This window comes from Paramormyrops kingsleyae, chromosome 15 (assembly GCF_048594095.1).
Source record: "Paramormyrops kingsleyae isolate MSU_618 chromosome 15, PKINGS_0.4, whole genome shotgun sequence".
Classification (NCBI taxonomy): Eukaryota; Metazoa; Chordata; class Actinopteri; order Osteoglossiformes; family Mormyridae; genus Paramormyrops; species Paramormyrops kingsleyae.
Window position 1 is genome coordinate 9,646,107 of NC_132811.1, and position 20,624 is coordinate 9,666,730.

Consider the following 20,624-nt stretch of genomic DNA (forward strand, 5'->3'; position numbering starts at 1 on the left):
AGGCTCAGCTTCAGTTCAGCTTCGGCAGCCCTGAACAGCCCAACGCCCATGTTGTGGTTGTAATCGTGTATTGAATTTCTTTATATGATGACATTTTAAAGCACAATTTTACCGCTTATATATCTCGCAAGATTGTGGTCTTTAGCGTCTAAGGACAAAAGGCCAGAGTGAAATTGAGTCCATATGTGCCCCTACAGTATTTGTATAAACCTTCGCGAGTGATGAATGCTGTAGTCTCAGAAATCCCTCTGCAGTTCACCCCGATGGCCTGCATGTCTGAGGTCAACAGGCAAGACCTTCATAAACGCTTGGAATTCAGGCAGTAAGTCTTTAAGACGGATTGAGTGTCCTTGAAGCACCGTCATCTTTACTCAAAGCAAACTGTAGCGTAGCATCGGTTGGCATCCGTCAAGAAATTTCCAGGTGGAGTTATGTCATCTGATTCATTCATAGGATGAGTGTTTCCATATTTACAATATAATTGTCTTCAGGAGCAATGTTAGTTTGACTTGAGGCACAGTTTAACATCCAAAAACGTTTTGTCTTTGGATGTTTTTACTACGGTCAGTGTGCATTAAGTTTCAGCTTCTAAACTTGCCCAGGAGGAACAGAAATTGCAGAGCCTGTGTCAACTTAATGATTAGGAAAACAGGTTTGATTGTGTACAGCAGCAACTTACACAGTGCATGTCAACCTTTCTTGGCTGGAAGCATTTCTCGATACAATAAGCACTGTCAGTTTTAGGCACAGTGATTCTGCAGACTGACATACTTTGGAAACACATCCTTTTTTTCTACAGAATCTACATTTTGCAGTTTTAGCAGGGTGATTCATTTGCCATTTGATTGACAGAGCTACAACAATAGCATTGTGGAGTGATGGAACATTTACAATCAACTTGTTTTGGTCTCTCATTGCATTGCTCTTTTACAATCGATTTTTTCTTCATCAAAGCCAGATTCAATCTGCCTTGCAATCATGGATGTTTTGTTTAGTGATCCAATTTAAGAAGCCTTTTTTTGTGTATATAAGTCACACAGGTTATTATTGTAGCATATCACTCATAATGGCAAATCCACAAGTATAGGTAAGCTGCAATGGCAACTAATTATTGGATGATTTACCAGCCTCTTAAGTGCCTTGTTGAAGACAATATCACCCTGTAACAGAGCTCACTTTACCAGCGAAGAATTTTTCTAAAGCTCAGTGACGATTTAAATTCCACTGACCTTCTGCATCAAAATACTTTAAAGTCCTGCATCCTGGAAAATCAGTTAGAAGCTACCTGGATGGAAACCCAGAGAACTCCAACCGGACATCCATCTTCCATACCCTCTACGCTGGGTCACCAGGGTCTAGGGTCTATTGTGCAAACTATGGGTGTGACAACCCAATGCAGGGCACGCACACACACACAGGTTTGTAATTATATCTTTGTGGAGACTCTCTATTCATTTCTATGGGGAAAACTGACGAGCTTAACCTCTAACTAGCCCTAACCTTAACCACAAATAAACCCAACAAAATACGAGACTTTTGGCATTTTAGTTTTTTGATTGCATTTGAAACCTGAAAAATGATCCCCACAATGTAATATGAACATAATCTACACACACACACACACACACACACACACACACACCTTTGCATTTCCAGTTCACCATACCATGCCTTTGGGCCCAGACCTTGCCAGAGTAATCACCTTACTGTCAGGCCCTTGAGCGAGGCCCTTAACCCACCAAAATGCTCGAGTGGCACCGGATAAATGGCCTAACCTTGCATACGGAGCCCAGGCTTCATTCTTGAATGTATATGTGTGTGTTAGTAGCTGGATATAGAAAAACATCCTCATGGTTCTCTTGCTACAGAAGCAAAACTGAACATGCGCATACATAACGGATATGCATTTAGAGCACCTTTCAATAGTGTGCATCATCAAGAGTGTTATGTCTGCAATCTCAGCCGGAGGCTGACACCCTTACTAATATGCTGTATAAAGTTTTGGGCTTTGGTTTAGGAAACCTGCATGTACGCTCATGGGCGCGATATCATGGGGTGACAAAGTTTTAATAACATTGCTTGAGCTCTTGTCTTTTCTGTCGGGAATACTTCTCACCAATACCACTGGACATAATATACGCAACTGAATCACCACCTCAAGGCTGTTGTCATTCTGTAAAAACTAGAAAAAAAACAAGAACTGATTGCTGTTAGAAATTATAGCAGTGATTGGCCCAGTTAACATTTCTACAATGGAAAGAGCTATAATTTTATATTAATCAGATATTCTACAAGATGATTTGAATATATTGCAATAGTCACCTCTTATTACAACTTATAACAACTGACTGCAGAATTGTAATATATTTTTCCACCTTTCATCCTCTGCATGTCTTTCAATCTGCATCTTAATGATCCCGGCAGCCCACGTTTCCATTTTATGTCAAAGGCGTGTTATGTAAGGCTAGCAGCCGGATGAATGACCCGCACAGCAGCCTGTTTCTGCTGGCCCGATGTAAACGTTGTCCGCTGCTGCTAGCTCAGCCTCCAAGCGCGGTTAGGGTTGCAGGCGCCGACTTAATGGGCACATTTGACGGTGACGCTGTCGGCAGACACTTTCTGTCAGCTGGTGTTTCTGGGTCCACGTTAGCTTGACAAGACATGGTGTTATCAGTGAATGTCGGTGGAGCCCAACTGTCGGAATGTCTCACGAGTTACACCGCCGTTATGTCGAACTTTCGATGTCCCCAGCTGATGCTCTGATCTCAAAAATTGTGCAGCTCCATCCTCTCTGCCCTATTAGTCCTCATCTGACTGTACTAGTTGATCCCGTTTCACTTGTCTTGTTTCAGTCTGACCGTGTCCCAGAAATGATTTAGCTGAGGACGTCGTCATTGTTATGTCTGTGCTAAAAGTCTTCACTGCTTGATTTGTCTGATTTATTTGCCATCTTCCACGTTTACGACCCTTGGTAAAAATTCGGTATTTCCTCTTAGGGACCCCTATCTGTGGGAGGAAGCACAGACACTTTTTTCTAATGCCTCCTTTGATAACTCAGTGTAACTAGACTTTTGTCTCTTTCCATTCTCCGTATAATTCCCCTAAATTTGATTTCTTTTGCCAACATATTTCCAATCCATCTTGTTGGAATGAAATGTTGTTTTGTTACTTCCTCAAAAATATACCGGCTTTAGCTTTAAAAGGCAGAAGGAAAGACTGGCACAAAGTCACATTTTGAAACAATTGCTCAGGTGGGAAGCATTGTGCCTTGGGCTTGATCTATTGATCTGTGTGAAAGCAGAGCGAGGATGAAATCAACTTCAGGGACAATGTTGATGTGACTCCCTTATGCGGCAGCATACAGAGGGAAGGCTGCTTTCCACAATTAATTTTTTTTTTAATTATATATTAGTCGTTGCCAGGTGTGTTACATCATAGCTAATATATCTGTGACATATGTTACATATACATAGCAAGGTGGACTTAAAAATATCTATTGCTATAAATGCTACTGCATTTTGGTCTCAATTAATTTGGTTTCTGAGCTTCATTGAAGTGGTATTATATAGTGACAAAAATATACCAACCAAAGTTAATTATACTGTATTCATAAAAAATTACATAAAATATATCTCTCAAAAGAGACATATTTTTTTCTCATCTTACATTATTCATGGATTGGTTGATCATCTCACAGAAGTGAGATTTGGTGCGGTAATCCAGTAAGAGTAGCATAGCTATGGAAAGTGAAATTGTAATGAAATATTTTATTATTCATATAGAATGCCCGTTTACTAGCAGATGATGAAAAAAATTATTTTCATACGTGGAAAGCCTGTTTGAATTTGATATTAGGACTATATTGCAACTGAATCTTATTGTAGGGCTGAGGACCGTGGATTTATCAGAGTAACACTGTCAGCCCAACACTATCCATCCAACAAAGATTTCCTTCCCCTTTCACCAAAAATCCATTTCAATTTGCACTGATAGTTCTTCAAATGAGGATTGCTCTAATACACAAGCACCTTAATAAGTCCAACAGTTAAATAAACAACAGTAACCTATATGCTATCATCCATTAATTAGAAGATGCTATTTATAATCACAAATTTATAATCCCTTAATCAGTTTATATAAAAATAGCCCAGCATAAATCCCCATTATTTGTTGATTTGAAGAAAAAAAAAAGTATTTTGCTAATAAACGTGTTACATAAAACTAACAGCATTACATTCATTAAAAGTTACCTCACTGACTAAATGTATAGTATGTGCATGATATTAAATTGGAAAAAGCAGTCACTTAAAGTGAATATTCTTGTATTTAAACAAGCTCATTTGTGCGAGCTGATACTGTTCTTTGCTCAGAGCATTTTATGTACATGGAATCACTGTTTTGGCCGTCTATGCTGGCAAGAATGCTAATCTTCTGTCACAAATATGATGGTTTGTGCACTGACACTTCAATGAACTATGAATATCCTTAAGCCAAACAGACGCTAGTATCAGAAATATGCATTTTAAATCTCTTAACTTTGGTTTTCCTAATTTGTTTCCTGCTGATGATTCACTTGGGCTGATATTTTTGTTATCTGAAATGTGAAGGTTTTGTTTGTAAAGACATATAATGGAAGCTAAAATATGATTGCTTAAATAAGGTGGTATTACTAGTAAGTCTCAGATTTAAAAAAAATGTTGAAATCACATTTAAGAAGTGGACTTTTCTAGTAAATCAGTTCTGAATAAATTAATTCAGCAAGACACTTAAAAGTTTGTAATCTGTTTCGGACTGAGCTATAAATACCTCAGGACTGTCTCTCTCCTGATAGCATCACTGTGACAAATTGAAAATCATAGCTCCCTAATAATATTTCCACATGCTTGCACCTGTCATTGCACAAATAAAGAAAAATAGGTTGGTGAGTTGCTGCTTTGACACAAACATTTAGGCCACAGTGGAAATATGTACTCTCAACTTAAAATATATTTGTGCTATTTTACATCATTTATTAGTGGTTAACTATTACAATTCCTGTTACTCTTTTCCTGTTTTATTTCAAATATAAAGCACTTTGATTGGATTGGATTTTATAGCTTGAAGGTTCCATCTGGCATGTAATGAATATCAAATGCAAGAATACAACCCTAACAGTTATGGGTTTAGAATCCCATTCAGAAAATGCACCCGACATCCACTGCGCTCTTCTCCTATTCAACCAGCTGAGACTTTTTAAGCAGTTGGTGTCTTAATGGATCATTATAATACATATATTCTGGGCCTTCCGTACTAACCTGAAATGGGTTATACAGTGTTGTATGTCTTGCATGTACGGGGCCGAACACGACAGATCCTAAGGGCTGATTCATATTTCTATGTAAAAGCTACTCCATCAGTGTGGCTTAGTCGAGTACACTACACCGTAGCTTGACATCACCTCCCAAAAAAAATGCAACTGCAGGCAACAGTGTAGGCTACGGCGTAGGGTGTGCAGCTACTGATGGTGGAGATTCTATGCATAAGTATGAATCAGCCTTAAAATAACTAGGGATTAACGGATGATCTTCAATTACGTGGTAAGAGTTTGATTTCCAGATGTGTGCTATCATCCATATGCCCATCTGGATAGATGAATGCCTGAAACCAATTCCAAGCAGCGTTATTATTTACTGTCGTTGTTGTTGCTTGTCGGCAGGCGAACCCACTGTATTCCCTTATCGATACACTGTTTTATTCATTTAGAGTAAAATCCTTGCCTGCTAATCTAAATGCAACATCAATCCCAGCTGCACTGTAGCTATCCAGGTCTCCCACCTGCTCCTCTAAATGACACATGCTTTCCTGTGAAACATTACGCTCACGGATTATCTGGAAGGCCAACTTAAACCTGTGAAAAAAGACACTTCTGTTGTGTAATTTTCCAGCCCTCACCATCGAACATAAAAAGCAGCTCATAATTACAATGGAACCAAAGAGGGCACCTATCAGGGAATTAAAGTGCTTCTTTTAAGACCTTAAAATAAAATGGACCAGGCTAATGGAAGGATAGCATTATACCAGTCACTGGGCCTGTCTTTTACGACTAGCTACTTAAATTTATTTATATATACATTTTTTGTACTAAGATGTATCTGGATTGGTGTGTAAAGACTTCCTTTGCAGTATCGAAGCTCAAACCACAAGAAACATTTGTCTGTTTTCTTAGCGTTCACTATCTCTAATATGATGTATTCTAGGCAAATCGTATTTGTCTGTTAACAATATGTAAAATGTGTCTGCTGATGGCCATGTACCAGTAGCATGATTAATTCTGTCTGAGACTCATTTTCAGATCTGCTCACTTCCTTCTTAATCCCTTATGGTATTAACATGACAAATTGCCTTTAGTTTAGTAGCTTAAATTTCATGTTAATTTACAAGCTTCTCAACGTATGAGAAGAAAAAAAATAACTCGATGGAAAATACATTTTTGATAATTCAATACCAATATTTAATGTCTTAGCTGAGGTTATGCAACCGATAATCATACTAGACCAGATGCTGTCCAGTTGTCTCCAACAAAAATGCATCATGAAATCACCTAGATATGCCTCAATTTTTTGACCAGAGACATTGAACACCAACGCGTGAAGACAGGAGAAATCAATAAATCTCTATCTTTAATTGTTCATATTGAGATGATCAAACAGACAGAATGTATACTATAAGAAAGAAAATGTGAAGGAAAATCAGGTGAAATCAGTCATCAGAGAAATCACCTTCTTTTTTTTTCCCAGCCTCAGCGCCGAAATAAACCAACAGCTGAACTAAACTACCTAAAGTTAGTTAAAGCTCATTTGCACGTAGCGCTCAAATTCTTTTTCCAGTGTGTATTGTTATAGAAAAATGACAGCTGACGGTGTACAACTGTACATCACATGATGGAGGTGGATACTCTCAGCGACCACAAGACAGCAGCAAAGACCATGTGACTCACTTCACTCATTCATGGATTTATCAAACATAAATGATATATTTAATATTTGTTATTAATATTTAGCTATAATGTTTTTAAAGAGAAATCTAAATACAGTATTCTAAAAATTATACATATTGAATATAATTTATGGTGAAACCAAAAATGCAATCTGATGGCAATTTATCACCATAAAGACAAAAAAATATTGCCATACTTTACTGTGTCTTTAAATTCCATCCAACCAAAACATGAGATTTTGCTGTTTTGAGGTTCAATGTGAGTGCCTGGAACAAGATGGAGGTCTTAGAATATTCCCTGCTCCCCCTGGGGTGCCCATAAGGAAGCAGTAGTGTGCATCATTACCAGTGAAGTTGAAAAGCTTTGTGAAGGCAGCAGGGAAGTAGTCATTGACCTCAGCAAGAAGAGGACTGGCTGTACCAGAACCTGCAAAAGCCTGGTCAGAGCACTTACCACTGCGGTGTCAGTTTTTAAGTAGGTTACAGCTGCAGGTACACTGGCAAACTCACCAGTGGATGAAAGGGTAACTCTGCCTCTATGGACCCTGGGACTTTTCCGGAAACATGTATATTGGAAGGCAGTGGTTGCTAAACGATTGTAAAATATTTTAGCATCTGAGCAGAGTGTTTAAAGTTACAGCTCGACCTGAATGACTTGTAAGACAGTGACCTCTCAAACCACAGGAACAGTGGCTTTTGTAGACTACTTCAACTGGGGGGGGGCAGACTGGGGTCAGTTGTTCTGTTAGGGGGCCAGATGCATTTGACCTTAATGTCCTCCAAGTATTATTTACACTAGATTGCCAGCATTAAGAAGAAAAGACAATTCTGAAAACTGATGTTATTTATGCAATGCTTTGCAGTCACATTTTATGGTTTTTACAGATAATGTAACTCACTCTGATTTCTTGTTTAGACCATCTCGCTTCCACTAGCTTGATTATTTTTTTTCTGTCATTAACTTTCACCAACTGAAGCAACTTGACCACCCGGCCCACTCGTGTTAAGAGTCCGTCAAGAAAACGTGCTTACGTTTGTGTTTTGCCTGTTCCCAGCACGCAAAATTTTCGGCCACATATATAGATGTAGATAATAATAATACATTTATTCTGCACCCAGGTAACATATGTATTTAGAGGGGCCACGGGGGGCCATGCATGTTGACACAGGGACACTAGGGGCCCTCCCTGGCACCCCCCCCAGAAACGCCCCAGCACAGAAAAAGGATTCAAAAGACTATCCATGACAACACACACAAAAAAAACATTTTAGATACAAAAATTCAAACAGGCTTATCATTACAAATTGTTTGGAGGAAACACGTATGGTTCATTGTTGACTTTAGATGCATTGTGACCTCATTTGTTATGCATTTCCTACCGAATCACTTGTCCAATACCTGGCTTCCTTCAACCGAGGAGCTTCAGCTCCATTAAACTGAACTTTCCACTAAGGCAGTTTCCAAAGTCTGGATTAAAAGCCTGCAATTAGTGGATAGCACTATGCAAAATAATCACTTTTAGGGATTTAACCCAAAGGTCAAATAATGCTTATGGGAATAATTCAGAGTCAAGAGCACATTTTGCAAAGTATTGTGGAGCTGAAGTAATTCTGCCTAGAGGAATCGTCTATGTATGAAAGATATATCAAAACAAAATATAATTACCGGTACACATTGCAATTACAATTACATGTTGAGCAGTGAAACCAAAACTTTCTCATTCCTCATTTATCAAAATATATTTTGTTTCTGAAAAAAAAAAAACCAATATGAAAGTCAAATGAAAATAAATTTTATATCCTGAACAGATGTGTTGAGTATCTGTGCAAGAAGCCATGTGTCTATGCTTACCAGTTTACTGAAAATCCATCTAGCTTTCAAAGAAGTACATCTAAGTACAATACACGTCAGTTGGGAATGCTGCCTGCATAAAAATGTTCAGAGGACCGCAGCTTTTTTTTTGTTTAATTCTGCAACCAGTTCATTTCCAGATACTGATAAGAAAGTCCTGGTGTCTTGACCAGCAGTACTTGCTTTAGTGAGTCAATTTGCATTAGAGTTCATCAGTATGAAGGACTCCTGCAAGGACTCGCACGGCCTCCTGAATGCAAGGTTTTTGAAGAACAAAGAAGTCACAGGAAATTTGAGAACTTGCACACTGCACTGCGTAGCGGGCGTTTGATCTGCAGAGATAATTTGGAAACGTCTCCCAATTTCACATGATAGGGATGCTTGGTAGTGCTTTGAAGGCATTAAACCATGCCACTAAAATGAGAATACTTGGATCGGCAGTATCAATACTGTTAACTCATTTAACTTTCTTGAAAATGAAAAAGTGATAAAAGAAAAATTACTTCAGCATTCCAAATGGTACCGCTGGCGATTTTCCTGTCAGGTTAAGGATTTTGCCCAAGGACACTACAGCAAGGCATTTCCTGGAACCTGAACAAGCACCTTTGGGGTCTTAGTCCATGGCTTAACTGTGCAGTTTGCTGACATGACCTGCTTTTCAAAGTATATTCCCATTTTTGGTTATGCTACACGGAACTTGTATAAAAACCTTAAAGACTAGCTTTCGAAACATGCTTCCACATATACAAACGGATACACTGGGCAGGCAGTGGTGTGGACCAGGGCCTAGCAAGGGCCACACATTCATGAACCGATATGCCTGATTGTACTTAATGCAAAATTATGCTTATTAATGCCGGACAATGGGAGAAATGAACTGATTTCCTTGCTAAAGAGTCATGATTCCTTACATTGTTTCCAGTTTTCAGTGGTGATTTTTTTATTTAATTGAGAATTGAATCTGCCCACACGTCCTTTTCCTTGCACGTGAGGAGCCAGGAGAGTGGGTCATGGCTGGGGAGGAGAGTGGGTCATGGTTGGGGAGGACCCCTTTTTAAATGAAACACCTGAAACATGACAGAGGACAATCAAGAAAACAGACAGTACTTCACCGTTGAAATGAAATCAAATGGTTAATTCTTCCCTCTAGTCCTTTAGTATAAAAACTCTGAGACCCAGTTTTATTTTTTTGAAAGCAAGAAGGAAGGTTCTTTCTGCTCAAGGTGTAATTCAATTTCATTCAGTCACGCACAGTAGGAAATTGACTGACCATGGGCAGAATGAAATTTTGGGTTGATATTTGTTGCTGTAAAGGAGCAGAAAAACATTCCAGAAAGGAAGCAGGTGGCCCCTTTGTGCTTTCTGTGTCAGAGCACTAATTGCGTGGCCTAGATACGGCACAACGAATACGATCTTGCTTTGCACATTACAACTATTTTTGCGTTAGAACAAACATACTGCAGCTTCTCTTGAGGATAACTGTTTCATAGAGAGCTGAGATCACAGAAGCGGGAAAATCAAATTACTGCATAATGTAAGTCTCTATAAGCCATAGGCCCAGGTGCACATAATTCTAGTTTTAGGCAAAGCGGCAATGCAATAGGGAAGATGCACAGAAACGGTCCCGATTTTATCATTAACATTTGTCAGTGATCATCTTTTACTGTCAGACACTAGGATTCTGTATACTTTCGGTGCAATACAAAGGTATAAATTCGCTTACGTAGCTGATATAATTTTGCAATTGAATCAGTTCTTAAAAAGTTTACAGTGTCATATATATGTACACACACATACACAGATATAGATAGATATATAGCTACATAACGCTAATAAACCTTTTTTACATTGTCTTTTTGTGGCTTCAGCCAAGCGCGCATCCCTTCCATTGTTCATTTCACGCAGCTGCACGGTGAAGGCTGCACTGGTACACTGAGCACACAGAGGCCTGACCAAAGTCGATTTAAGGACTTCAGTTGGCGAGACAGACGCCGGCTCTCTGTGACATGTTCACCCTAGCAAGACAATCTCCTCTGGAATGTCACCACTGCCCAGTCTGCGGAACTTATTTCTTAGCGCTTCACAATACCCTGTCATGTCCTGATGGAAACCTCACCGTTATTTATTTATTTCTCCCTTAAAGAGGGAGGAAAAAAAATAAAAACAAGAAAGGAGGCCACTTTTTTTTTTGAAGCAGTAAATACCTTCTTGAGGGATAAAAGTAGCTAAATAAAAAACAAATAAAAAAAATTTAAAAGACAGAGCCCTGGAACTGAAGTAGAATCCCAAAGGAATGGACACAGATGTTGCCGGGAGTGTAGGATGTGAGCTGGCAGGATATTCACAAAATGAAATACATCCAATTTGTTATTTTAGAAAAATAGGTAGTTTTCCTTGTGGGCTTATTTGTGTTGGAAAACACCTAGTGATCGTTTATCACAAGATCAGCCCAAAACACTGATTACAGCCTCACAAGTCTCCTTTACGCACTAATGCAGATAATCTGAAGTATAATGTAAATAACTGTCATTTGTTATTCTGAGAAGTGAAAGCAAATGGCGTTACAAAAGCAACACATTACCCAAAAGATGTGTGAAATCAGCGTGTCAGGAAAATTCGTCCATAGTATTGGGAGAATACACAAAAATGAATAGCATAATAAGTAATTTTAAGTTTTTTTCCTTAAATAATTGTAATTAATAAATTATTTAATAATTAAATAACTGAGTAATTTATTTGAAAACAGACTATCAAAAGACTACATAATCATATTAAATGGCATAACATTTGTTGATTGTCTCTCTCTCTCTATCTATATATATAATTTATTTTTTCTTTATAGGTAGAACTTCATAGGACACATTGTTGACGCTTTTTCTGGAAAAAAAAACACACGGGGCTATAAATCAGAATATGTTATGTGAATTGTATTTATTGTGTTCCTCCTTTTGAGTGCACATACTAAGGCTTCTTTATATAGTACAGTTGACAAAAAATACTTGACAGAATGTAAATAATTCAGTTACTTAGGCGCTTTTTTTTTTTTTAATAAGCCATATATTGAGAATCATGCTTGGTACTCTGGTGTGGGTGTCAAAGGCAGTGACCTTTCTGTCTGAGGTCATCCTCTCATGGAGGAGGGGCTGCTATCACATATCTGTGCAGCAGGAAAGATGAAGAATGCCTTCAGCTACCTGTGCATAACTGAGTGACGGGGGAGTGAAAAAGATGAGATACCTGCTTCCTCCATTTGATGTCCTTTGTTCAGCCTTAATGCATTATCCCAATACTGAAGCCATGTGTGTCACATGCAGTTCACTGACTTTGGCTCAGAGGCTCACCAAGTAACATTCAAACATGTCATAGTATTCTATATATATACTGTATTATCTGTAATATCATATACTGTAATATCTTATCTATATGATTGCTGTGTTTTGTACAAATTGTAAATAGTACTATTTTTGACCGTATAATTTATAACAAACTGAATAGATTGATCGCCGTCTATATATCTATGTACACATGTATGCAGCTCTGGAAGTTACACCTCATGCTCAGTCATGGGATGCCAAAATGCAATTGGCATGGCAGTTTCTAACAGACACCAATACTGTGTATTGTGTTAGTTTCACAAAAACCTCTAATTCTAGTGCTATGTGATCAGCAGTTCATGCTGTGTACTTTCTGCTAAATAAGGTCGCATTTTCCAAGGCACGGTGCACTTTACCAGCTGCGCACCAGGAGTGGATACATTATGTTGACTGATGCTGTCATTTGTTGTTTTTTTTTTGGCTGTATTTTTCACCTCAGTAAGACTCCAAGACTCCAAGCCATCAAAGCATTTTATGTCATTTACAGATATGGGTTCCGTGTTGCATACGTACACTTTGGTTTATGCCTGGAATAAAGACGTTTTTTCCGATAAACATATAACAAACATACAGGAATAGGCAACATATTTTTTGCGTTTTATTCCACCGTCAAAAGTTCAACACAAAGGAATCCATACAACTGACATGACTGGAGCAGAACTGAAAGTTTCACACTGAAACGGCTTTTGTTAACAAAAACAGATGAACATTGGGGATATGGCTCATTAAAGGAAACGCCGCAAAAATACGAGCTCAACTGCGTCGCTCTGAGACACGTCGCTAGTGATGCTCCCACGGTCTCTGAGTGTTTCATGTCTTGCATCATCTGACATCAGCGTTCAGGTGCCTCCGCTGGGCCTTATCATTCCCCAGCTCCTCTGTAAGTGGCAAACCAAATATGAAATAGGACTCACAGCCTGTGGCTGGGGGAGGGGGGGGGGACCCCGTCCATTGAGGAGCTGTGTTTCCTTCCTCGTTCCATTCATCACCTTCCTTCTGCTCAGCCCAGCTGATTATAACTCTTGCTCATTGGTTCGTCAAACATGAATCAGCTGGGTGTCATTGAGCGGTTGGGCTTGCACAGGGCTCGAAATTAATTGCTATGACAACAGAGTGACGAACTACAGCCCTGTGCCGCTGTCCCTGCGGCTCAACATGTTTAATTAACTGCACAAATGAAACAAAACAAGACAAGATTAAAAGCAGATTACAGAGAAGTGACACCTTTTTAACGCATGATGATTATATACAAGAAACAGCTGCAAAACAATCAATTCCTTCGGCCAAAAGCTTCAACTATTCATTGAGTCAGTTTCTTGATTACTTCTGCCTGCCCCGTTTTGAAAAGCACCTCCCTTAAAACTTTTAGGTGAAATTCAAGGACAAAACTTTGGGTTGAGCATTGGTAGGGTTGAGTTCTCCACCCATTTATGGGGTGGGGGTTGTATTGGCTGGTTTTGATTATTGGGGGCACTATAACCTCCCCCCCCCCCCCATAATTTACACCCATGAGGTGAATTGTACCTGTGGCTATTTTTCTATGTACTATTTAAATGACATGTCTATAAATTGTTGTGGGTAAACACCCTCCTTGTTTTTCATTGGAGTTTAGAATGAGTAAGCGATAGGGTTTCCGTTGCTATAGGCTGATATGTTCTCTGGATCCACTATGGTGGACAGGAGAGGACATATTCAGCATCCGGCAGGATGGTCTTCAACGCGTATTGGTGATTTGGCCCTAGAATACCTGCCTATCATGTTTTTCATTGCGCCCTCAGCCCTGATCGCACTTTTGTTTCCTCTGACCAAACCCTTGATTCTAGGATATTAACTCGTCTGTCCCAAATTCAGTCCACTTTTGCATACTGCTACTCATGCTGTGCCAGATGGTGCCGGAATTACTATTGACACTCTCTTTACTCAGACTTAATTGCCAGAATTGCTGACAGCCTGCTTTTACTTCTAGTTATTATGCCAAATTGATTCCATGCATCATGGATTATGCAAACGCTGTGGAACTGTCTGGCAATGGTTAAACAACTGGAAAGTCTGTTTTTTTAAGATCAGGATTAGTGAACATTATTTTATCGCCTGCATCTTGTATTTAGGAGGACATTTTACAAACATTTGTTTAAAAATAAGATAAAGATTTTTAAAAATCAGGTTTTCTACCTGTTACTTTTTAATTAAGGTTTTAAGGCTAGAGCTTAGAATTAGCTGCCCCCTGCTATGTCACGATGTCACATATGGGTTAAATGCAGAGGACACATTTTGCTCTTGTGCACTGTGTGCTGTGGTGTGTCAACAATGACCACTGATCACTAAATTCTAATTCTAATTCTAAAGGCGAAAAGAAAATGTTTTTAGTATTTAATTAATCTCAGTTCTTACATTTATTAGGTGCTCTAACATGCATAAATCCAACTTTAAAAGTACCACAAATTAATTAAATTTGTTGAGCCAAATTTCACCTTGGAAACACGATGGGAAATTAAAATCTGAATAAGTATATAGGGAGTTATTCTTTACAGTTAGCACTTTCAGTACCATTTCTCGTGTGTGCATTGTGCGTGTATGTGGGATCATTTCTGCAACGCTGTTATTATTTAGGATTATTTATAGAGATTTATTATGCATGCAGTACTGCACAGCACACAAGGGCAAGACTTAGGCCCTTGCAGTGTGACATTGTGACTGAAAGGATTTTATTAACAAAAATATATAAATGGGGGCACATCCCTTTCAGTGAAATGCGAAAGCCGAAACAAAGCATGTCATGAATACAAAATATACATAAAAGAAAAATCATAGTGTGTTGCAGTAAAAATAAATTCCTTAAGATTCCCCTTTTTATTTCTGGCAGAACACCACCTTTATTCCCCCTCCCCCATTTAGCTCGGTCCAGCTGAATATAACTCTTGTCCATTCGTTCAACCAACATGAATCAGCTGGGTGTCTCTGAGCAGCTCCGTTAGCGCAGGCTGCAAATGAATTGCTATGACAACAGACCGATGAGCTCCAGTTCTGTACCGCTCTCCCTGTGGCTCAATATGTTTAATTAATGACACAAAAACAAAACAAAATAAGCTTTAAAGTAGATTAGTGATAGTGACTCCTTTTTCACATTTACAAATAACTGTCACAAAAGCCAGTTTATTATGTAAAGAACACGTCATAAGTACCGAGTAGCTGCATAACTATTAATAATATTACATCCTACCTTTTGCTACCTGCCAAATACTGCGTTATCAGTTTCTGCAGCATATGTTGCTTGAATTGCAGTTCCACTATTAACGCAGTACATCACTTCTTAATGTGACCATGAATTTTAAATATTGACATTTTATATCATTACTATACTACAATCAGAGTTTTCTGCAAAAATATTGGAGGGTACACAGTTGTTGCACAATGATTAGTGAAGCTGTATTCTTAAGTCAGTGAATACATGATGAATTTTACCAGTGGTAATTATAGAAATCGCAGAAAAACGGAACAATAAATACCATGCCATCAATGTCAAAAAAGCTTAGTTATAGCAAAGATTATTTGAATGACATGCTCTGATTTAGCTCAGGGACAGACTGGCATCTTTCCAGCACGTAATCTGCATTACACCCACAATTCTTTCCAGGATAAATAAATAACGACTTATGACAGGTGACTGTTCTAATTATAAGACCGCCCATTAAGTGATTTATAGTACTTTGCTTCTAATGACTTGAACACTTGCCGCAATACCCTACCTCTCTGCGGTTCTGAAATGAATGGCAAATTAAAAATTGTTCTATGTTACAGAAGTCTAGAAAGTGTACGTCAAGTAATGTTGGTTTACATTTTAATACATATTCTAGAAACAAAATCGGTCCTTTCAAGAAGACGGAGAGAGTTTCTGTTACGGAACTTTTAGATTAAGATCCTAAGGAAAAAGGAGGCTGCTAGAAATTATTGCCCTTTCTTATTGTTTCTCCAGCTCAATATCAGTAATATATTATCTCTATATTTTTACAAGTCAGTGTTGTCATACAGATCCCTCTTTCATCAGTGAAGTCACAACCAATGGCACAAGGGAAGGAACTGCATCTTTTTACAGGAGAATTGATTTGCTATTGAATGTCAATGTTCTAATCCAGTGTTTCCCAACCCGGTCCTTGGGGACCCCAAGATAATCAATGTTTTTGCTCCCTCCCAGCTCCTGAAGCTGGGCGAGAGCAAAATCATGGACTGTCAGGGGGTCCCTGAGATCTTGGTTGGGAAACACTGTTCAAATCTATGACCCATAAATTATCTGACTCCAGTGTCATCTTTCGTTTTACAGTATTATAAATATCACAATAGCTCTGGAAAAATCTCGTCTCCCAGTGTTTGCTGGGAACCCATTTGCATAGTCAGGGATCCATTTACTATTTTCCACATAAGAGATTTACATAAAAAATATGACATCAAAAGAAAGAGAACCAGAATCGACCAATAAATTCATCCACAAACCTGGAGTTCTAAACACAGTCAGGCAGATAATTATAAGACTGAGCAGTGAGAGTTTAGCACCGAGAAGCTCCAACAGGGAGCTGCAAGTCGATGACGGTGCAGCCATTCAGTGACAATTTAGCAATTAGCTAATCAACAGTTGTGCTGGAATGCATAGGTTTGCTACTACCTTTGTCCTACCTCCGTTTGGTGGCCAGGCTAAGATGTGACAATACACTGTGCCGATAAGACTCTGTCTGGGTCAAGTCTATCATATCAAGTCTATCATGGTGGACATTTAATAGCCATTTACTAAAAACACTGATGCTAGTCAACCTACCTGTAGCACACATATTTGATATATAATTTGAATATAATAATGAAGGTGTAATAAACGGCTTGCATGCTGGAGCTGTGTAAGAGAGTGTTTCCCAAAAGCGAAGTAAACAGCGACGCAGGAGGTTCTGTTTCTGCGTCTGGACTCTGTGTGCCACTTCCCCTAGGACTGTTATTTCTCTGGTGACTTGAGAAAATAACATCAGCAGTCAATAATGAACAAAACGTGGCGACAATGTGTGACTGCAGCAGCAGTATGGTAATCAAATGTAGACATCAGAGGAGGCCTGGACAGGCAAAGAATGTAAATTCAACAGTATAATAATCAAGTGCTGATACTGGGCAGGGTGTGACCTGACATGGAATGTAAATTTGACATCAGGATTGTCAAGGTCCTTTACTGGAGTTGACATTAACCTCCCAGGAAATGCTAACTCGACAGTATGATAATCAACTGGTTTTGGTGGTGCAAATTGTCATGAAATGCGGCTTCCATTCAAAACCCCTCCCTCCAAAACTCCTTCCATACCTTCCGATATTAAGAAGTGTCTGACATAGATAGTTGCTTAGAAGGATGAATGAATGGATGACAATTTATCAATTCCTAAGAGGAACTTAAGGTGCAAACAACTGCAACATTCAACAGCACAGCTATAAGAGGAATAGGGCAATTGTGAGATAAAAGACAAGCACCACAGGGTCAGAAAGGTTTGCGATTATAATTTGCATAAATCAATATGGATGGGACGTATAATGTACAAATGTGAATGAAGTGTTTTCACTGTTCAGTGCCATTACTCCTTGCTGGGGGGATGGACAGGGTGCTGGAAATCTGATGGCAGCAGGCAGAAAAGGCCCCAGCAGTGCTTCCCCCAGTAACAGTGAAATGAGCTGATAGCACCTTGAGCTGATAGCTAAAGGTGCTCCAGGACAGAGGGATGTGGAGAGGATGTGTAGGGGTGTTAATGATGAACTTTTGATGAAGGTTTGCAAACACTCTTCTCTGCCACTGCCCCCAAGCTCGCTCTCTCTCTCTCTCTCTCTCTCGCTTACTCTCATTCTCCTGTTCTTCAGATGGGGATTGACTATTTAAAGGCAAATACTCAAATACTTCCCGCCTTTCAGGTAACACCCAACAAGAAAAGAGGCCTCTCCACGTATGGCAAAGGCACATTTTTTGAGTGGTGGCCATCTCAACCATTCACGTGATACGGCATATGAAACCAAGTAACTAATCGCAGAACATGTCATTTAATGGACCATAACACCCCTTGGCTTAAAAATCCAGAAGTACACTTGGACAATACTATAAGGAGTTCAAAGATAATGCAATTTAATTGTCTTAATATGCCAACATTTGTCAGACATAAATGTGTAATAAAGTCCCAGCAACTCCATTTCCACACCTTTTTTGTGTATAATGTCCAGATCAGTGTTTCCCAGCCCATTCCTTGGGGACCCACAAATTTCTCCCTCCCAGCTGAGAGAGCAAAAATGTGGACTGTCTGACAGGAAGCTGGGAAGGAGCAAAACCATGGATTCTCTAGGAATCCCCAAAGACCGGACTGGGAAACTGGTCTAGATTATAATTCTGGGATTTAAAGGCCCATTGCCTCAAGCCCTGAGGAAAAACTAAAGAATTATGACTAGCGTACAAAACTCCAGGCGTTAGTGATGAACCAAGGTACAAATCACAATACTGTAAGGTGCAGCTAACTTATTTTCCAAAATGTAATCCACTTTCTTCGACAAAGCTCTCTCTGGAGATGGTTCACTCGGTATGCGTGCGGTTTAATTGGATTAGCTGTATTTATTTAGACATTACGAGACAACAGTGTGCAAGACGAAATGTCTGAAAATACCGCTTTAAGACTGTTTATCAATCTAATAACATTTTTCTGCTCAGATGTTAAATTGTGTACTTGTGTACGCACAACACATACATTCTGTGTTATTAAACCAGAGCAATTTGCAAGCAATGGGAGATTTGCCAATGCAAGAGAGAGTCCAGAGGTTTATATAATGCTTTCTGGTTTGGATTAATCTTTCCCTAAGATTGGTAAAACTTGAGCATGTTCACATGACACAGTCACGCTTTTGTCTCCTGCAATCCGGTCTGTACACTAATCAATCAATCTTACTTTCGTCTTTCTTCTCAAGTCTATGCTCTTCCTTGGTCTCCTGCACAACACACATCATGAGTGGTATTCCTCAAATCTCAGTGCAATAGGTTAGTAACATTAGCTTAAAATTCCCTGAGACTTGTATGGTAAGTACAAAATATTGTGTTTGATAGACTGCAATTAAAGTGAAACACTTTAGACATAAAAAAGTCAGCTTGAACTACATGAGGAAAGTCAAACATAGAAAAGAACTTAATCAATGCTCTCACGATTCAGGAACTGTGATTTCTTGCACCAGTTTTGTCTTGAGTGTGAGCAGCAATACATATCAAACTCAACCGATACTGGTTCCCAGATATGGTAGTGGGAAGTGCACCAACCGATACCGAGTTTGGTATGGGGAAGAGGACCAACACAATTTAATATAACATTATCCCTCAAGTGGTCTTCCAGTCAGAGTGATGTGATAGGAAGGCACAGGCAGAAGAGTCTGACTTTGCTTACCAACTGTTTGACATTCAGACAAATATGGCAATATTGTCACTGTCAGTTCAAGACACAAGAAGCTTCTAAAATATAATCTTGTGTCTTTGTAATGCACAAGTGACCTGAAAATACATAGCGATATGCTAAAGACAAAAGATGTGGGTTCAAACATTACTTCCTTGGACACATTGTCCCACAGCACACAGTCCATTGTGGAGAGGGTCCATTTATACGTTAACCTCCTGAAGTCCACGGGTGATACGTTCAAAGACCTAAAGAGGACAGCCAAAACTGTGGACTATAGTGAACCATCTGCAGATCCCATATATATGTGATTTTTGCTTACTTCCAAACCACGAATATTTAGGGACCAAAGTATAATGACCCTGACACTGGGCCCTCACCTTGTCATGACCGGTCAGGATTAAAGAAGCGGGAGCAGGCATGATAAACAACTGAAAGGGGTCTTATTAAATGTAACAGAACCAGAATCAAAATGAAGAGAATCACGAAGGATCCAAACTGAGGTACCAGGGAAGGGACGGACATGGAATATGCAAGACACTGACTTCAACGACGGATCTGACTGGCACAGAACTGAGAAGCACTGCACTTAAACACAAGATCTACAAAGCAGTAAACAGGAGGCAGCTGAGAGTGATTTAAAAGAGGGCAGAAGTGAGAGGTGAGACCGTGGCTTTGTTAAGGTCACGCCAGGGAAGAAACCAGGAGCATGTGGCAGACACGATGGGCAGGAAGTGACACACTTCATCTTTGGGTACTACCACAGTCAGTAAAGAGCTTACAGATACATCTGCTTTCTGTGGGGCTATGAAAGTATCTCTAGGTCCTTATGGGATGATCCATCCAGAGGATAGAACACTATTGAACATTACTGATTACACTATTATCATACAGTTCCCCACAATGGACTGCAGATTAACTAAATGCAAAGGCACGTATTCTAGAATACTGGGGTAATTTAGGGATGTGCAATCGAGAAGGGGATCT